General features: G+C 37.0%; 1 protein-coding gene and 1 long non-coding RNA gene across 14 annotated transcripts in view; one reads left to right on the top strand and one right to left on the bottom strand.

The window, feature by feature from the left end:
- The window catches only part of LOC149131561 (uncharacterized), a 10,024-nt gene extending 4,969 nt beyond the window's left edge, over window positions 1-5,055 (top strand). For all 4 annotated transcript variants that reach the window (XR_016237800.1, XR_016237801.1, XR_016237799.1 and 1 more), the window contains 2 exons: window positions 372-3,321; window positions 3,433-5,055. This is a non-coding gene — a long non-coding RNA (uncharacterized LOC149131561). The remainder of the gene's footprint in view (window positions 1-371; window positions 3,322-3,432) is intronic.
- The window catches only part of LOC106882890 (G protein-activated inward rectifier potassium channel 3), a 216,195-nt gene that overhangs the window by 113,612 nt on the left and 85,408 nt on the right, over window positions 1-17,175 (bottom strand). For 3 of the 10 annotated variants that reach the window (XM_014933701.3, XM_089339110.1, XM_014933705.3), the window contains exon 1: window positions 5,289-5,407. The exons of the other annotated variants lie outside the window; for them this stretch is intronic. The gene's annotated coding sequence lies outside the window, so the exon portion shown is untranslated. Of the gene's footprint in view, window positions 1-5,288; window positions 5,408-17,175 lie in introns of those variants that run through there. 10 annotated transcript variants of the gene reach the window in all.

Genomic DNA, 17,175 nt, shown 5'->3' with positions numbered 1-17,175 from the left:
CTGTCACCAACTTTCCACCTATTTCCAAGCAAAGTAATATTTCCCCATGGCCAGGCCTGTTCTCACAAAATACTGGAAATTAATGACACTGCACATATGACTAACACTTGCTTACCACTATCACACAATGTCAAGATAGGGAGACACAAACACACACCCACATGTACAAAGGGCTTTTTACAGTTTCCATCTACCAAACACACAAGGTTTCAGTGGGCCCAGAGCTATAGTCAAAGATACTAGCCCAAAATGTCACCATGTGGTTGAGAAGCAAACTTCTAACCACAAAGCCATGTCTGTACCTGCAGTGATTTAAACTGACTAAGACTGCTAATCTTATTCATTTCTTTCTTTTTTTTTTTTTTATCTAGGAGAGCTGAAAAAACAAACTGCGGGTGGTAACTGTATTCTGCCAGATGTTATCTACAAGAAGACCAACAGTAAGGGAGGAGAGATCCTCAATCTGGGTAGTAGCACCCTGTCTCAGGAGTGGTTTACCTGATTAGGCGGGATATAAGATATCATTCATTAAATTGCTCTATTAATTTACTGTTTTATCTCAAAGATAAGTGCAAGATATTTTCTTGTAGTCGTTGTTGTTGTTGTTGTTGTTGTTGTTGTTGTTGGTGGTGGTGGTGGTGGTGGTGGTGGTGGTGGTGGTGGTGATGGTGGTAGTGGTGGTGGTGGTGGTGGTGGTGGTGGGTAAAGGTATTATTGCTGAGACACCTGTCCTGATACAAAATAACTAAAATAAAATACATAAATGCTTGATAATCGATCTTCTTGAAGGAAGATCGATTAGATTGTCATGTCATTACTTATGTCATGCACTATTTTTGAAGTCCCAGTTTAGCCTCTGCAAAGATTTAAAACTCAGAATATAAAGGGGACCCAACTTGAAATAGATTTTTTCTGATGTTCTATCTATTCAGCCCTCCATAATACTCTAAACTCCCTTTTATTCAGTACTCAATCAGAATGCTTGAGCAACTGGCACCCAGAAAGAAAAAAAAAAGGAAGAAAATGTGTTGTTAATTAGAGTCATGCTAATTTGTGTTAATTAATTGTCATTAAAAGGAATAAAGTTTTTATTGCATCTAAAATAAATGGATCATTGCTTCTCAAAACACAGGACAATATTTTTTTATGGCTTTACTAGTTCCTATTCTTTACTTAAATTATATTTATATTTCTTCCTATTTCCCTTAGTTCTACTATATTCAGAATATTAATAACATAAATGTATTTCTAGAGTTTGTGCCTAATGAAATGTTTAAAATCGTTAATATTTGTTAAAATGGCATTAAAAAAAAAACACTAAAGCACAAATACTATAGTCCTACCAAAGACAACTGACTTATGGACCAATGTGGGAAAAAATTATTATAATGAAAATAAGTACCAGTTGAACACTGAGATCGATGTAATCGACTAGACCCCCCCTCCTCAAAATTTTCAGGCCTTGTGCCTATAGTTGAACCATTATTATTGTAAGTTCAAATAAGACGGTGAGCTGGCAGAATCGTTAGGACCCCCGGGCGAAATGCTTAGTGGTATTTCATCTGCCGCTACGTTCTGAGTTCAAATTCCGCCGAGGTCCACTTTGCCTTCCACCCTTTCGGGGTCGATTAAATAAGTACCAGTTACGCACTGGAGTCGATGTAATCGACTTAATCCGTTTGTCTGTTCTTGTTTGTTCCCTCTGTGTGTAGCCCCTCGGGGGCAGTAAAGAAATAAGAAACGTTAGCGGTATTTCGTCTGTGTTTACGTTCTGAGTTCAAATTCCGCTGAGGTCGATTTTGCTTGTCATCCTTTCGGGGTCGATAAATTAAGTACCAGTTGCGTATTGAGATCGATCTAATCGACTGGCCCCTCCCCCCAAAATTTCGGGCCTTGTGCTTAGAGTAGAAAAGGTTATTCTAAGTTCAAATGTCGCAGAGGACGACTGTAATCCTTCCGGAATCGGTAAAATAAAGTATCAGCCGAGTAACGGGGTATGTGTTATCGACTACCCCCTCTCCAAATCAGAAGTACAGTACCCCAGTTTACGAACGCCTCTGATCACGAATAAATCGTGCTTTATATATATATATATATATATATATATATATAAAGCACGATTTATTCGTGAACAGAGGCGTTCGTAAACCGAGGTGCTACTGTATTACTTTCATTATCATTTAAAAAGTGTATTAATATTATTATTATTATTAGTTTATATTTATATTATTTCGTAGAAGACACACAAATATTTATGTGTATGTCAGTGCGTTAACTATTGTGTGTGTATAAACGAAATACCTAAAAAAAAAAAGATGCTGAGAGTTATCTCCCTTACAAACAAATCGCTAACCGTGTTTATTATACTCTCACAGAAACACACCCATCTCCCCGTCAAGTTTGCTACTTTCCTATTAAACAACGAAACCTTTTTCCACGGGTTCATTAGATTCTCAATCGCAGAGGCTAGACTGGTTTAACATGAAACAATGCTACTGATTTACAGAAACGAGTGAAATTCATAAATAAATTGTTTATAATAGAAACACAGCCACCAAAGCAAAAAAATAACTGGGTATAGTTGATGCTACAGTTACGGTTTGTACGAGTTAATGATATAACAGAACCAATGCTTTTGTGCGTGTTTACGTGTTTACATATATATATATATATATATATATAATCATAAACGGATTTATTCGGCAGATTAAATAACGATTTATTTCTTTACTGCATACATATATTTATGTTTTGACTATTGGTTTTAAGCATGCTTGCTTTGGGGTGCCTGTGCCAATCATGTGTGTACGTGTGGAGAGGGAGGGAGAGAGGGAGAGGGAGAGAGAGAGGGAGAATCTGTGTGTACGTATATGTGTATGTAAATGTATATATACACACAACCAATCGTGTGTACGTGTGGAGAGAGAGAGAGAGGTGGGGGAGGGGAGAATCTGTGTGTATGTAAATGTATATATACACACATACGTACATAAACATATATATAACTATTTCTCTTACAAGCATCAAAAACACAGTTTAGTGTCAACATACTGTAATCTATTTATCCTCTAATAACATCATACATATTACTTTTCTGTCCTTCTAACATAGCCTACAATTCTAACTTTACACACACAATCACTAAAATTTCGTCCTTCCTCTATTTTGAGAATAATCTAACAATAGAAAAGGTGCTAACAACGCAATAACAACGTGTGCGTTACCATAATATTCTTTTGTTAAAGCAGAGAAACAGAAACGGGTTAGGATTAGAATTGACCATGAGATCAAGAGTCTCCTAAAATGTGTTCGTGTGTGTTTGTAAGTGTATATCAGTCTCTGTCCCTTCTGAGTATCTGCTACTACTTTGTCTAAAATAAAATCAAGACAAAACAAAAATGAAAAAGGTTTTTTTTTTTTTTTTTTTTCCAGCGTTCCTGTCGTGCACACGGCCGTCGTCGCCATTTCTCGATGCCTTCTGAATCCAGAGGCAATGTCATAATGGTTCGTTTCGAAAGTCATTCTCCTATCAATCTCAAAGATGCTCCCAAAACAACTGAGTGGCATTTAACGGCACTGACACAACTTTATTTATCACAAGGAAAAGAACAGTGGTTGATGGCAGAATAAATCTGCCTTTTACAGTAGAAGCATGAACTACAACGACTGTCAAATATTAACTTTGTTGAAATTAAAAATAGAAAACTGAAAAAACAAAAACAAAAAAATCTTAAACACGAACTCAATAATGGATCGATTTTGACAATGAGAATTCAGTTGTTTTATCAATTGAACTACCTATTTGATAAATTAATGTGTAAGTAGCTGGGTATTACCCCCACCACACACACACGTGTACCCTTCCTTAATGCAACTTCTAGACTATGTGACTTCATTCACTAACCAGGTGATGGTGGTAAAATCCAAGAAGCGTTAAGAATCAAGGTTTTGAATGGCAATTTTGAAAGATTTTTTAAAAATCAAATCTAGTTTTTAAGAAGTACAGAATTAAATTTTAAGGATGATATAACCTTTTTAATCTCAAAAATATTTCTATTTCATTTTTGAGATTAGTAAAGATACTTTACCTTATACGAGCACTAAGATATAAACTTTTTTTAATGAACATATTAGCCGTATCTGATAAAATTTAGATATCAGGAAGCAACAGATTTAAATTTTATGGTTTTTATAACCTCTTTTTAAATCTTCCAAAGAAAAAAAAAAATTATGTATGATTTATGACATTAATAAAATTTTACCTGATATGAAGTCAACAAACAAAAGTGAAAGTTTTTTTTTTATGTGAAACTGAAAGCTGTTTTACCAAGCCAAACTGAAAGTTATTTATATGACTAGTGTGAAGAGAGCAAATCTGAGATTCACAGGAAAAAAAGAAAGAAGACTTATTCACAAATGACCAGAAATAATTAATTTACTATACTAGTTGCTTTTTAGTGCTATTAACTGCTTCTGTTAGTTAAAATATACTTACATATCTCAAAATATGAAGCATAACTTATTTATTCAAGATTAAAAAAGATTATAGAACCTGTAAAATTTAATTCTCTGCTTCCTAATATCTAAATTTGATCAAAAACTATCGAAAAAGAGGGGGGAGAAAAGGCATTTTAAAATGTACTACCTAACTGCTTTTACTATGATACAACTGGTGGTAATACAAGTAAAGTACTACTAAGAAACAACCAGTGGCACTAAAGAAGAAACTCTTTGGTATTTTTTTCCTTTTTATCAAAGTGAGATTTAGGAATCACAGAACTGAGTATTATGGGTTCTATAACCTTTTAAAACCCCCAAAATAGTCCTAAACCTTTTAGTAATTTAAATCAGCCATAACTGATTCTACCTGTTTTATGTTCAAGCTTAACCAGATCTGGCCTCTCACACATATCCTACAATGTTTTTCTTCAAGTTAACAATCATGTCGTTGGAATCTCAAATCTAAAAGATAATGAATAATTAATTCAAAACAATGTGAATAAATAACCTTTACATTTGACAGAGTAAACTGAATGCTAAAGGGCTGAAAAGTCACTTGTTGCTTTTTAATTTGCTTTCCACACAGATTCTACCTGACAAATTTCGTGTGTGTGTGTGTGTGTGTGTGTGTGTGTGTGTGTGTGTGTGTGTGTGTGTGTGTGTGTGTGTGTGTGTGTGTGTGTGTGTGTGTGTGTGTGTGTGTGTGTGTGTGTGTATACGTGTGTGTATGTGTGTGTGTATACGTGTGTGTGTATGTGTACAATGCCTTCCTCACAGTTTCTACTTACCAAAATTTCACTCTCAACCTGTTTGGTCAATCAACACCTATCATAGATGAAACTCGTCATAGGTACCATGCAGTGGTACTCAAGCAGGAAGCATCTGGAGACAGGTGGTTTAACTAAATTTTACTCACCTGTGTAGCCATGGAAATAATGCAAAAACTAGCAAGTCCAACACAGCACAAACTTTTTGTTTATAACAACAGGTAAGGAAAAAAACCCACAAAATAAATGTAAGTGTGTGCGTGAGAAATATTACATTGACGTTTTCTAGTGAGAAGAGTGCTTTCCAAGGTCACAAGTTCCAGTGACACTTACAGAAAAGATATTTTTGTCATAATTCAATGAAGGGGAAACATTATATTATTGCTCAGACGGAGAGAAATAACAGGTAATACTTCCTCAATTCACATCTTAATAGACACAGGTGTGGCTGTGAGGTTAAGGAGCTTGCTTCTCAGCTATGTGGTGTTGGGTTCAGTCCCAAAGTGCGTCACCTTGGGCAAGTGTCTTCTACAAGAGCCATGCACCAACCAAAGACTTTTGAAAGGATTTGGCAGATGGGAACTCAAAGAAGACCATTGCGCGCGCATGTGTGTGTGTGTGTGTGTGTGTGAGTGTGAGATCTATGGATCTAATCAAGATATCCTTGGCCTGAAGTGCAGCTGGCAGTACACACCTCTAGGCAGACAAATAGATAGATAGATAGATAGATAGATAGATAGATAGATAGATAGATAGATAGATAGAGATAGATAGATAGATAGATAGATAGATAGATAGATAGATAGATATATAGATAGATAGAGATAGATAGATAGATAGATAGATGGATGGATAGATAGATAGATAGAGATAAATAGAGATAGATAGATAGATAGATAGATAGATAGATAGAGATAGATAGATAGAGATAGATAGATAGAGATAGATAGATAGATAGATAGAGATAGATAGATAGAGATAGATAGATAGATAGAGATAGATAGATAGATAGATAGATAGATAGATAGATAGATAGATAGATAGATAGATAGATAGATAGATAGATAGGTAGATAGATAGACAGGAAGACAGACATAGATATAGATAGACAGAAAGATAGATATAGATAGACAGACAGATAGACAGACACTGAAAAATAGACAGAAGGCTATAGATATATATTGATTGATTGAGGGAAAGTAAACAAGATCACGAACAGATTAGGTTAATAATCCACTCAATCTGTACGATGACTTTATAGAGATGTAGTGTTATTAAAACAGATTAAATACTTCAAATATAATTGTAATATAAATATTGTTGATAACATTAAATCTATTACAATGGATAAGCTGATAAAGTTAAGAAAACAACCAGACTCTGGAAAATACTTGGTTTTATTGGCTGTCGTCATCACAGGAATGTGAACAGAGTGGGGTGCCACCTTTGATGGTCCCTGTTGATTACACTTTGACCCCAATCCTTATTCATTGCCCCCCCCCCCCGCCGCCGCGTTGGCATTGTGTAAAAAGCACCAGTGCTGGTACCACATAAAAAAAAGCACCGAGTACACTCTGTAGAGTGGTTGGTGTTAGGAAGGGTGTCCAGATAGAGAAACTGTGCCAGAAGAGACAATTGGAGGCGGGTGCAGCTCTTTTCAAATAGTCCAACCCATGCCAGCATGGAAAACAGATGTTGGACGATGATGATGATGATGATAATGATGTGTGATTGACATTATATATATATATATATATATATATATATATATAAATATATATATATATAAATGGAACAAAAATGCAACAGAGGACAATAAAGCATTCGGGCAGACAGACGATACAAAGGCGGACAAGAGAAACAGCAATTAGGACAGGCAAAAAAATTGCTGGCCTTGTGCTGAAATTTGAAACCAATATCACAGCCATCAGGGATGGGAGAAAGGTGATTACATCAACCCCAATATTCAACTGGTACTTATTTTATTGACCCCTAAAGGATAAAAGGCAAAGTCAACCTCAGTGGGATTTGAACTCAGAACTAATGGCTATAAATATTGGCTGATGGGTCCCCATACCTTGAAATCAATGGGAGAATTCAGTGTGTGTGTGTGAGAGAGAGAGAGAGAGAGAGAGAGAGAGTGTGTGTGTGTGTGTGTGTGTGTGTGTGTGTGTTATACAAATGAGTGACTGCAGAATGTCTGTCAACCAAATTCCAGCCATAAAACATTGACCAAACCTGAGGCCTTGGGGCCCACGGTGCTGCGCAGTAGAATCAAACCTGAAACTGCATGACAGTTACAGCGTGAATGTCTCTTAAGGACATGATTAATCAATTTTTTAAAATCATAAGATAGTGAAATTAGGAAGGGGTCAGCACCCATGACCTCAGCAGATCTGTATTCCCATCTCTGATTACTCGTAAAGAGGAGGAGGAGGAGTGATTAATCGGATTCCTTGTAATGTATAGCCATTTACATGATAAGACATCACCTCACCCACTCCAATTACTTCCCTCACTTCTCACACACACACACACACACAATGCACATGCACCACACACACACACACACACACACACACACTTCCAGCAGTTTTGTGAACTTTGTGTCCATCCTGAAAGATTGTTACTCTCAAGGGCATGTTGACCTAAAAGTTAAAAGGACACATAAAATAGCAAGAAACCCAATAATACTGTATTTTAATGAGATTAAGGGACAGTTTTAGGGGGGTCTGTGCCATCTACTAAGGGAGTATATTAAGGAAATTGTATCTTCTGCTTGGGGAATGTATTAAGGGCATCAGATGTGTATTAAGAAGTCTGTGTTATCCACTAACAGGGGATGTTAAGGGAGTTAAGTGTCATCTGTTAAGGGAGTATATTAAGGGAGTTTGTGTCATCTGCTAAAGGAGCATATTAAGGAGTCTGTCATCCACTAAGGAAACATATTAAGGGAGTTTGTGTCATCTGTTAAGGGAGTATATTGAGAGAGTCAATATCATCTGCTATATTTCAGTAACACAAAAGAGTACAACGGAAACTCTTTCTTTACCCTGGCAAACTTGTGACTAACTGGCGTTCTGTTGGTTATGACAATGAGAGTACCAATTGATCCAACCAACAATGGAACAGCTGACTCATGAAATTAGCAGATTCAGCATGGCACAAAGTGTGTCAAGTCTGACCCTTTGAATTACAGGGACAACTCATCTTTGCCAGCTGAATGGACTAGAGCAACATGAAATAAAGTGTCTTGCTCAAGGACACAATGCACTGCCAGATATCGAACCCACAACCTTACAACTGTGAGCTGAATACCCTAACCACCAAGCCATCTGCTATATTGCAGTAACACAAAAAAGTACAACAGAAATTCATTCTTTACATGGATAAGTTTGTAATGGTTGGGTTGTTTTTTCTTTTTCTAAATGGTTTCGCAAAGACTGGGCTTTCATTTCTACTCCCAGTCCTTCCTTCACCAGAATCTCAACCCTCAGAAACTCACATCTTACCTAAGAGATTATTTTTTTTTTTTTTTTTTTTTTTTCTGTCTTTGCAGACATTAGCTTGTTAGCAGATATTCGAGGAATATTAATCACATCAATTGCATGCCACCCATCACACTGATGCCAGCATGGACAATGGATGTTAAATGATGATGATGATGACAATGATGATATATATATATATATATATATATATATATATATATATATATATATATATATATATATATATACTCTTTTTACTCATTTACTTGTTTCAGTCATTTGACTGCAGCCATGCTGGAGCACCGCCTTTAGTCGAGCAAATCGACCCCAGGACTTATTCTTTGTAAGCCTAGTACTTATTCTATCGGTCTCTTTTGCCGAACCGCTAAGTTACGGGGACGTAAACACACCACCATCGGTTGTCAAGCGATGTTGGGGGGGGGGGGGGACAAACACAGACACACAAAAACACACACACATATATATATATACATATATATACGACAGGCTTCTTTCAGTTTCCATCTACCAAATCCACTCACAAGGCTTTGGTCGGCCCGAGGCTATAGTAGAAGACACTTGCCCAAGGTGCCACGCAGTGGGACTGAACCCAGAACCGTGTGGTTGGTAAGCAAGCTACTTACCACACAGCCACTCCTGCGCCTATAGTAAGTGGCCTGCACATTACAATGTTCGAGTCCTAGTACGTACAATGCCAGTTACTCAGTTTATTTAGCATATAAGGCATAGGTGTGGCAGTGTGATGAGAAATCTGCTTTCCAAGAACACGATCTTCGACTAAAACCCCTTTAGGACGGTGCTCCAGCATGGTCTCACTCAAATGACTGAACTGTGTAAAGGAATGACAGAACTAAGTGTTTAATATCTGGTAAATGCTTGGCTGACTTTTGTCACTAAATGGTGGTGGTGGTGGTGGTGGTGGTGGTGGTTTTGGTGGCATCAAGTGAAGTGAAGTTGGTGGGTAAGTGGAGTCAATAAGATGGGGTGGTGGTGGGGTTATGGCAGGGCATGGTGTGGGAGCGGAGGAGGGTCCCCCCCCCCTTATCAGTCCGATTTATCTGGCAGTTTTGCAGTGAATGTAGAAAGAGACTAGAGCCAAGTGATGGACTGAAGGAGGTGACTTTGAAGTAGATTTTCTTTCTTTCTTTCTTTCTTTCTTTTCCTAAATAAACATTGTAATGTGGTAGGTTAAGCAGGAGTGAAGTGTTTAGTGTTGAACCTTAAAGACTGGTTTCAAGTGGATCCGAAAAGTGGGGAGGGATGGTAAGCTATATAAAGTGGGGGAGGTAATAAGAGAGAGAAAGAGAGAGAGACAGAGAGAGAGACAGAGAGAGAGAGAGAGAAAGGGAGAGGAGGAGATGTTTACATATTGATACTCCTCCTCCTTTTCCTCCCAATCTTTGAACTGCTCTCATCTTACGTTCTTGTTTTTGGCAATAACTTGTAAATTTTGGCCAACCAGAGTTCCTTTCAACAGTAGTGAGGGAGGAGGGGGGTGAACCTACTTAGGCAGTCACTTTACTTGTTAGAAAAAAGAACCAAATCTACTTCATATCAGACTCTACCATATCTACACACACACACACACACACACGCACACACACACACACACACAGCAGTGGAATGACAGAATCATTAATACATTGGACTAAGAAATGCCTAGAAGTGTTTCTTCCAGCCCTTTATGTTACCATGTTGAAGGGTTTAAGTGGGGAAAAAATGATCCCAATACCTATTTATAAAACTTGGTACTTGTTCTATTGTGCCCTCTTTGCCAAACTTGCTAAGTGACAGGGATGTAAACAAAGCGACACTGGTTGTCAAATAGTGGTGGAAGACAAACACAAAGGTACACACAAGCAGAATCATACACACATATATACATAGAATCACACATGTATGTGATAGCTTCTTTTGGTTTCCATCTATGAAATCCATTCACAAGGCTTTGGTCAGCCCAGGGTTAGAGCTGGAGACATGCCCAAGGAGTCAGACAGCAAGACTGAACTCGGAATTAAGTGGTTGGGAGGTAAACTTCTTACCACACAGCCAGGGCAAGTGCCTTCCACTATAGTCTTGGGCCAGCCAAAGCCTTGTGAGTGGATTTGGTAGACAGAAATTGAAAGAAGCCTGGCATATATAGATGTGTGTGTATGCTTGTGTGTCTGTGTTTGTCCCGCACCTATTGCTTGACAACCGATGTCGGTGTGTTTACGTCCCCGTAACTTAGTAGTTCGGCAAAAGAGGCCGATAGAATAAGTACTAGGTTTACAAAGAATAAGTCTTGGGGTCGATTCGTTCGACTAAAGGCGGTGCTCCAGCATGGCCGCAGTCAAATGACTGAAACGAGTAAAAGAATAAAAGAACGTGTGTGTGTGTGCGTATTTATGAAAATACATTCAGTCACACACACACTCTCTCTCTCTCTTTTTCACACACACACACACACACACTTGTTTTCTTTTCCCATATTTTGTTGATAGATTTCAGTAGCAGGTGGGTTGGTTACTGCATTATTAGACTAAGCAAGGAAAACATATTTCAAATAACATATACAGTAGAAAAAAAAAAAGAAAAACAAAAAGCAAATACACTAAAATCACCCCTCACAAACAAACAAAAAAAAAACCACACAGAGCATCTCTCTTCGGTAAAATAGTCAGTGATGCAAGTAGTATCATGAATACAGGAAATCTACTTAAAGCAGCATCAGTAGAGAAAGTGTACTAAAAGTTTACTAGTTCCACTTTCGGTTTGGAGGGCAAGAAAATGGAGAATGGAAAAGAAATGGTTTGCAGAAGGAAAAAATAAAGAAATTACAAGGATTTGAATGGAAATTCTTCCTTGCTGATTGTTTTTGTTTTTGCTTTTGATAAATCTGTGTGTGTGTGTGTGTGTGTGTGTGTGTGTGTGTGTGTGTGTGTGTGTGGATGTGTGTGTGTGAAAAGTGCATGCACATGTGTTAGTGTAACAGTGTTTGTGCATATACAGCTGTGTGAGGATGTGTGTGTGTGTGAATGTGCGTGTTGGCATGTGTGTGCATCTGTGCATGAATGTATGTGCATGTGTCTGTGAATATGTGTGTGTGTGTGTATGTGCATGTCTGTATGAATGTGTGTGTGTGTGTCTGTGTGTGTGTGTGCATTCCTTTATATGTCTGTAAAAGAAGCTGTAGCCTGACTGACTACATGGCTCCAGGTTCAATCCCACTGCATACCATATGAGCAAGCGGTCCAGATGGACTATATGTAATCTGAACCTTTCCCCACTTGTTTTATGTTTCTTTTTTTACGGAATCCCACGTTTTAGGCTATGGAGATTCCGATTCTGAAAAAAGTTTTTCAAAAATCTCAATTTCAAAATTTCGATTCCCCCCCGCCACGGTTTTTATATAGATCCACAGGGTAAACCTAACCCTAACTCAAACCCTAACCCTAACCCTAACCCTAACCCTGACCGTAACCCTGACCCTAACCTTAACCCTGACCCTAACCCTAATACTAGTTTTGTGAGATTTGGCTGTTATTTCTAGCATGTAAATAGCCTGCTTGGTGGGGGGGGGGAATTAAAATTTTTCAAACAATTTTTTTTCAGAATCGGAATCTCCATAGCCTAAAACGTGGGATTCCGTAAAAAAAATTAATAAATAAGGTGGGGAAAGGTTCAGATTACATATAGTCCGTCTCTACCGAGCAAGCATCAGTGCTTGCAGGCCATACCAGCAGGGATGGTCAGTATAAAATGACGATGATGCTGGTAGTAATGGTGGTGGCTGTGGTGGTAGCAGTGGTTTTGGTGATGGTGGTGCTGATGGGGACAGTGGTAGTGAAGGTGGTGGTGATGGTACAAGAAGGTGATGGTGATGATGATGGTGATAGTGATGAAAATGATTAAAACTAAATCGTCTGGTTGCTCGTTACTTGACTGGCACTTTATTTGATTGATCCCTGAAGGCAAAGTAATTTTCCAGTGGCAGAATTTGAACTCAGTCTCAAGGGACATATCCAAATACCATGTTCACTATTGTAACATTTTGGCCCATCTACCACCCCCATAATAATAATAATAATGATGATGGATGCCCTTCCTAATGCCAACCACTCTGAGTGTGTAGTGGGTGCTTTTACGTGACACCGGCACGAGGGCCAGTCAGGTGGTACTGGCAATGACCACGCTCAAAAGGTATTTTTTACGTGCTATATCTGCACAGGAGCCAATCCAGCGGCACTGGCAATGACCACACTTGAATGTTGTTTTTCACATGCCACCAGCACATGTGCCAGTAAGGCAACGCTGGCAATGATCACGCTCGAATGGTGCTTTTTACGTGCCACTGGCACAGGAGGCAATCAGCGGCCCTGGCAACGATCATGCTTGGATGGTGCTTTTAACGTTCCACTGGCACGAGTGTCAATCAGGTGGTACTGTCATCGGCCACGTCAGCGATTTTGATTTCACTTGCCTCAACAGGTCTTCGCAAGCAAAGTTTATTGTCCAATGAATGAGGGGTACTCATAAGTGGGCTGGTTGCACCCACTAGCATAGGCAATACATATGTATACACACACACACACAACAGGTTTCCACTCAGCATCAATCTACCAAATCCACTAACAAAGTATTTGTTGGCCTGGGATTACCGCAGAAGACACTTGCCCAAAGTGCCAAGCAGTAGGATTGAACCTGAAACCACATGATTGCAAAGCAAGCTTCATAACTACATAGCCATGTCTATTAATAGTGTCTATTTATAGTAAAACATTTCTGTCTAGTTAACAACAACAGAAAAAACAACAACAAAAAAAAGCCCCCTGTTCCAATATTCTGAATGTCAGTTTTATTTTCTGATTACTTCATATTAACAATAGATGAGCAAAACTTTGCTATATTTAGTCAAGTATTGATTGATATGATCTCAAATGTGGGCAAACTTACGAAATATAATGAATATTTGATATATTATCACTATCATAGAAAAAAATGTAACAGTACTATTGTAGCAAGTTAAACACTTCACTACACATCAGTTAGCTTAAACAATGAATAGAACTTACATCAGGTCATGCTGTTCCGAATGCAGTTATGCACTTAGGACTGAGGGGAAATGTATAAAATTTAGTTCTTATGTATAACGTGAACCCCTAATTTTTAGGTAAACCTTTTCGTTACAATACTTTTGTTGAAATACACTGCTTTGTTTTCAAATAAAATGACTGTTGTTATTAAATGGGTGTTTGGATCAGAAATTAATATGAAAATTTGATGAAAGTTTTTAAATCAGATCTAGACTGTTGATTAACAGCCCAGTCAAGATGGTATTTTCTTCATCTCCTACTCTTGTTTTTGCACACATCTACAAAATGACTTTCTAAAATGAAATTCCATTATGCAGCTGAGGAGTACATTTTCATTGCACATCTTCTCACTGCTATAACCTATTGAATTTTTGTTGCTCTTCTTCAAATTTTATTCACCAAATCTCTTGATTTTGTTTTTGATTTTTACCCTACCAAATTCTGGTGCCTCAAACATTTTAAGTACCACGTTTAATCTTTTGATTAAATCTATATTATTATATATATATATATATATATATATATATATATATATATATATAGATAGATAGATAGATATGAATGTGGTATGTATGAGTGTTTGTGTGTGTGCATCTCTGTTTGTTACCCCATCCCACTGCTGGTCAACCTTTGTTGGTTCATTTACAGCCCTGTAACTTAGCAGTTTGGCAAAAGAAATCAATAGAATAAATACCAGACTTTAAAAAATGTAAGTCTTGGGGTCGATATGTTCAGCTAAACCCTTCAAGTTGTTATTATTATTATTATTTTTATTATTATCATTATTATTATTATTATTATTATTATCATCATAAAGGCAGCGAGCTGGGAGAATCATTAACACAGACAAAAGTTCATCGTGGCATTTCTTGTGACTCGTTACATACTGAGTTCAAGTTTTGTCAAGGCTGACTTTGCCTCTCATCTGTTTTGCTGTTGATAAAATAACCAGTTGAGTGCCAGGGTTCATGTAACCAACTCACGAACTTCCCTAAAACTGCCAGCTTTGTACCAAAAAAAAAAAAAAAAAATCAAAAAGAATTATAGTCAGTATCTGGAACATAACACAACTAAACAAAAGGTTCTTACATAAAAATTATGACGGTGAGATTTTTATTTAAATATGAAGTCTAAAATGGAGTGTTTTGTATGCAAGAATCAGAGGTGGTCTCCGTGAAAGTGACCATTAAAAGGAGATAAGTGAATGGTGGGAGAGATGTATTAACAGGCAGGAGTACTACAGGACAGCAGAACATGGGTCTGGGGAAGAAACATCTATATTAAGAAGTTGGGGGTGGAGGGAAAGGCAAACAAATGCAAACACACACAAGCACTCATTGATGTGTGTGTGTGTGTGTATATACATATATATACACACATACATATATACACACACACATATAGATATATATATATAGATACACACACATATATACATACATATATTCACACACATACCTATACATACATACATAAGTACATACACACACACAGATATATATATATATATATATATATATATATATATATATATATATGCATACATGTTTACACACACACACATATATATATACATACATATACAGATATATACACGCATATATATACATATATATATACATATACACACACATATATACATATATATATACATACACATATACACACATATATATATATATATACATATATATATATATACATATATATATACATATATATACATGCACATATATATACATATATATGCACACACACACATATATATACACACACACATTCATACATACATACACTTAGACGCCTACACACACGTATTTATACATACACATATATATACATAAAGACACACACCTTCACATTTGCACAGGCATACACATCCATATAAAGCAAACTTGTTACTGCTATTGATATAAAAAAATTTGAATTCCTTATCTCATTACCGCTTGATGAATGGAGTTAATTATGCCTGGTATTATTAACGAACTATTGTAAAGTGAAAATAAGCAAAGACCTGTGAGTTGGTTTAAATACCTTCTCCTGCACTTTAATATGCTTGTTAATACACTGGGGGAAGCATAAACACCACAACGTCTCATTTCCATTACTTTCACTTTTTAAATAAATCACTCTCTTTGTTGTTATTTACAAGAAATCAATAATAATCCTTTGTACTCTAGGCACAAGGCCTGAAATTTTGGGGAAGGGGGCCAGTCGATTAGACCCCCCCCCCCCCAATACGCAACTGCTACTTAATTTATCGATCTCGAAAGGATGAAAGGCAAAGTCAACCTTGGTGGAATTTGAACTCATAACATAAAGACGGGTGAAAAACCATTAAGCATTTCATCCAGCATGCTAATAATAATAATAATAATAATAATAATAATAATAATGATGATGATAATCCTTTCTACTATCAGTACAAGGAATTCTGGGGGAAGGAACAAGTTGGATTACATCAACCCAAGTGTTTAACTGGTATTAATTTTATGGGGCCCAAAAGGACAAAAGGCAAAGTTGACCCTGGGGACATTTGAATTCAGAACGTAAAGAGCTGTAAGGAATGCCATATCTATAACAACAACAATTCCTTTATTCTTTTACTTGTTTCAGTCATTTGGCTGCGGTCATGCTGGAGCACCGGCTCTAGTCAAACAAATCAGCCCCAGGACTAATTCTTTGTAAGCCTAGTACTTATTCTATAGGTATTAAAGACAAAAGTTGTAAATTTATTTTATACACTGCAAGTTAATGGTTTCCCTATGTCTGATGAGAACCCCTTTTATTTTAATAACCATTACTAGTTTTATCATGTATAATATAATTACTGCTATAGGTACAATTTAGTAAATTATGTTACCTCACCACCCCCTAAACCTTAATGTCCTCTTTGACATGCTCAGTGCCCTCTTGAGAGCAGTACCACCCATGATAAGAACCTCTGGTCTACAAGATTGTGTGTGTGTTTTCTTTTTTTCTTTTCTACTCTTATTCTTCTTTTTCTGCAACAAATAAGCTCACTGGAATGGTATTCTGCCAGGAATGAATTTACTGACAACCTTCCTCGTCATGTGGTCACTTTATCTGCCCTCGTTAGCACACAAATTAACTCTACATTTACTCAATCAACCTGCGGAGTTATTAATCTAATAGGATGCTGAATATAAATATATTTAGTTGTGTGTTCTGTCATGTTGCAAAGTTGCTGCACCCCTGCAGAGCATTCCTAAACATAATTTGAAACTCAACTATCAAAATCTAATTATGTAGTTCTGAGAATTTAAGGCTTTTGGAAGTTAAGTTTAATATCTGATATGA

This window comes from Octopus bimaculoides, chromosome 21, assembly GCF_046866305.1.
Source record: "Octopus bimaculoides isolate indiv1 chromosome 21, ASM4686630v1, whole genome shotgun sequence".
Taxonomy (NCBI): Eukaryota; Metazoa; Mollusca; class Cephalopoda; order Octopoda; family Octopodidae; genus Octopus; species Octopus bimaculoides.
The sequence above is the reverse complement of the archived record's forward strand: the minus strand, read 5'-3'. Positions and strand labels throughout refer to the sequence as shown.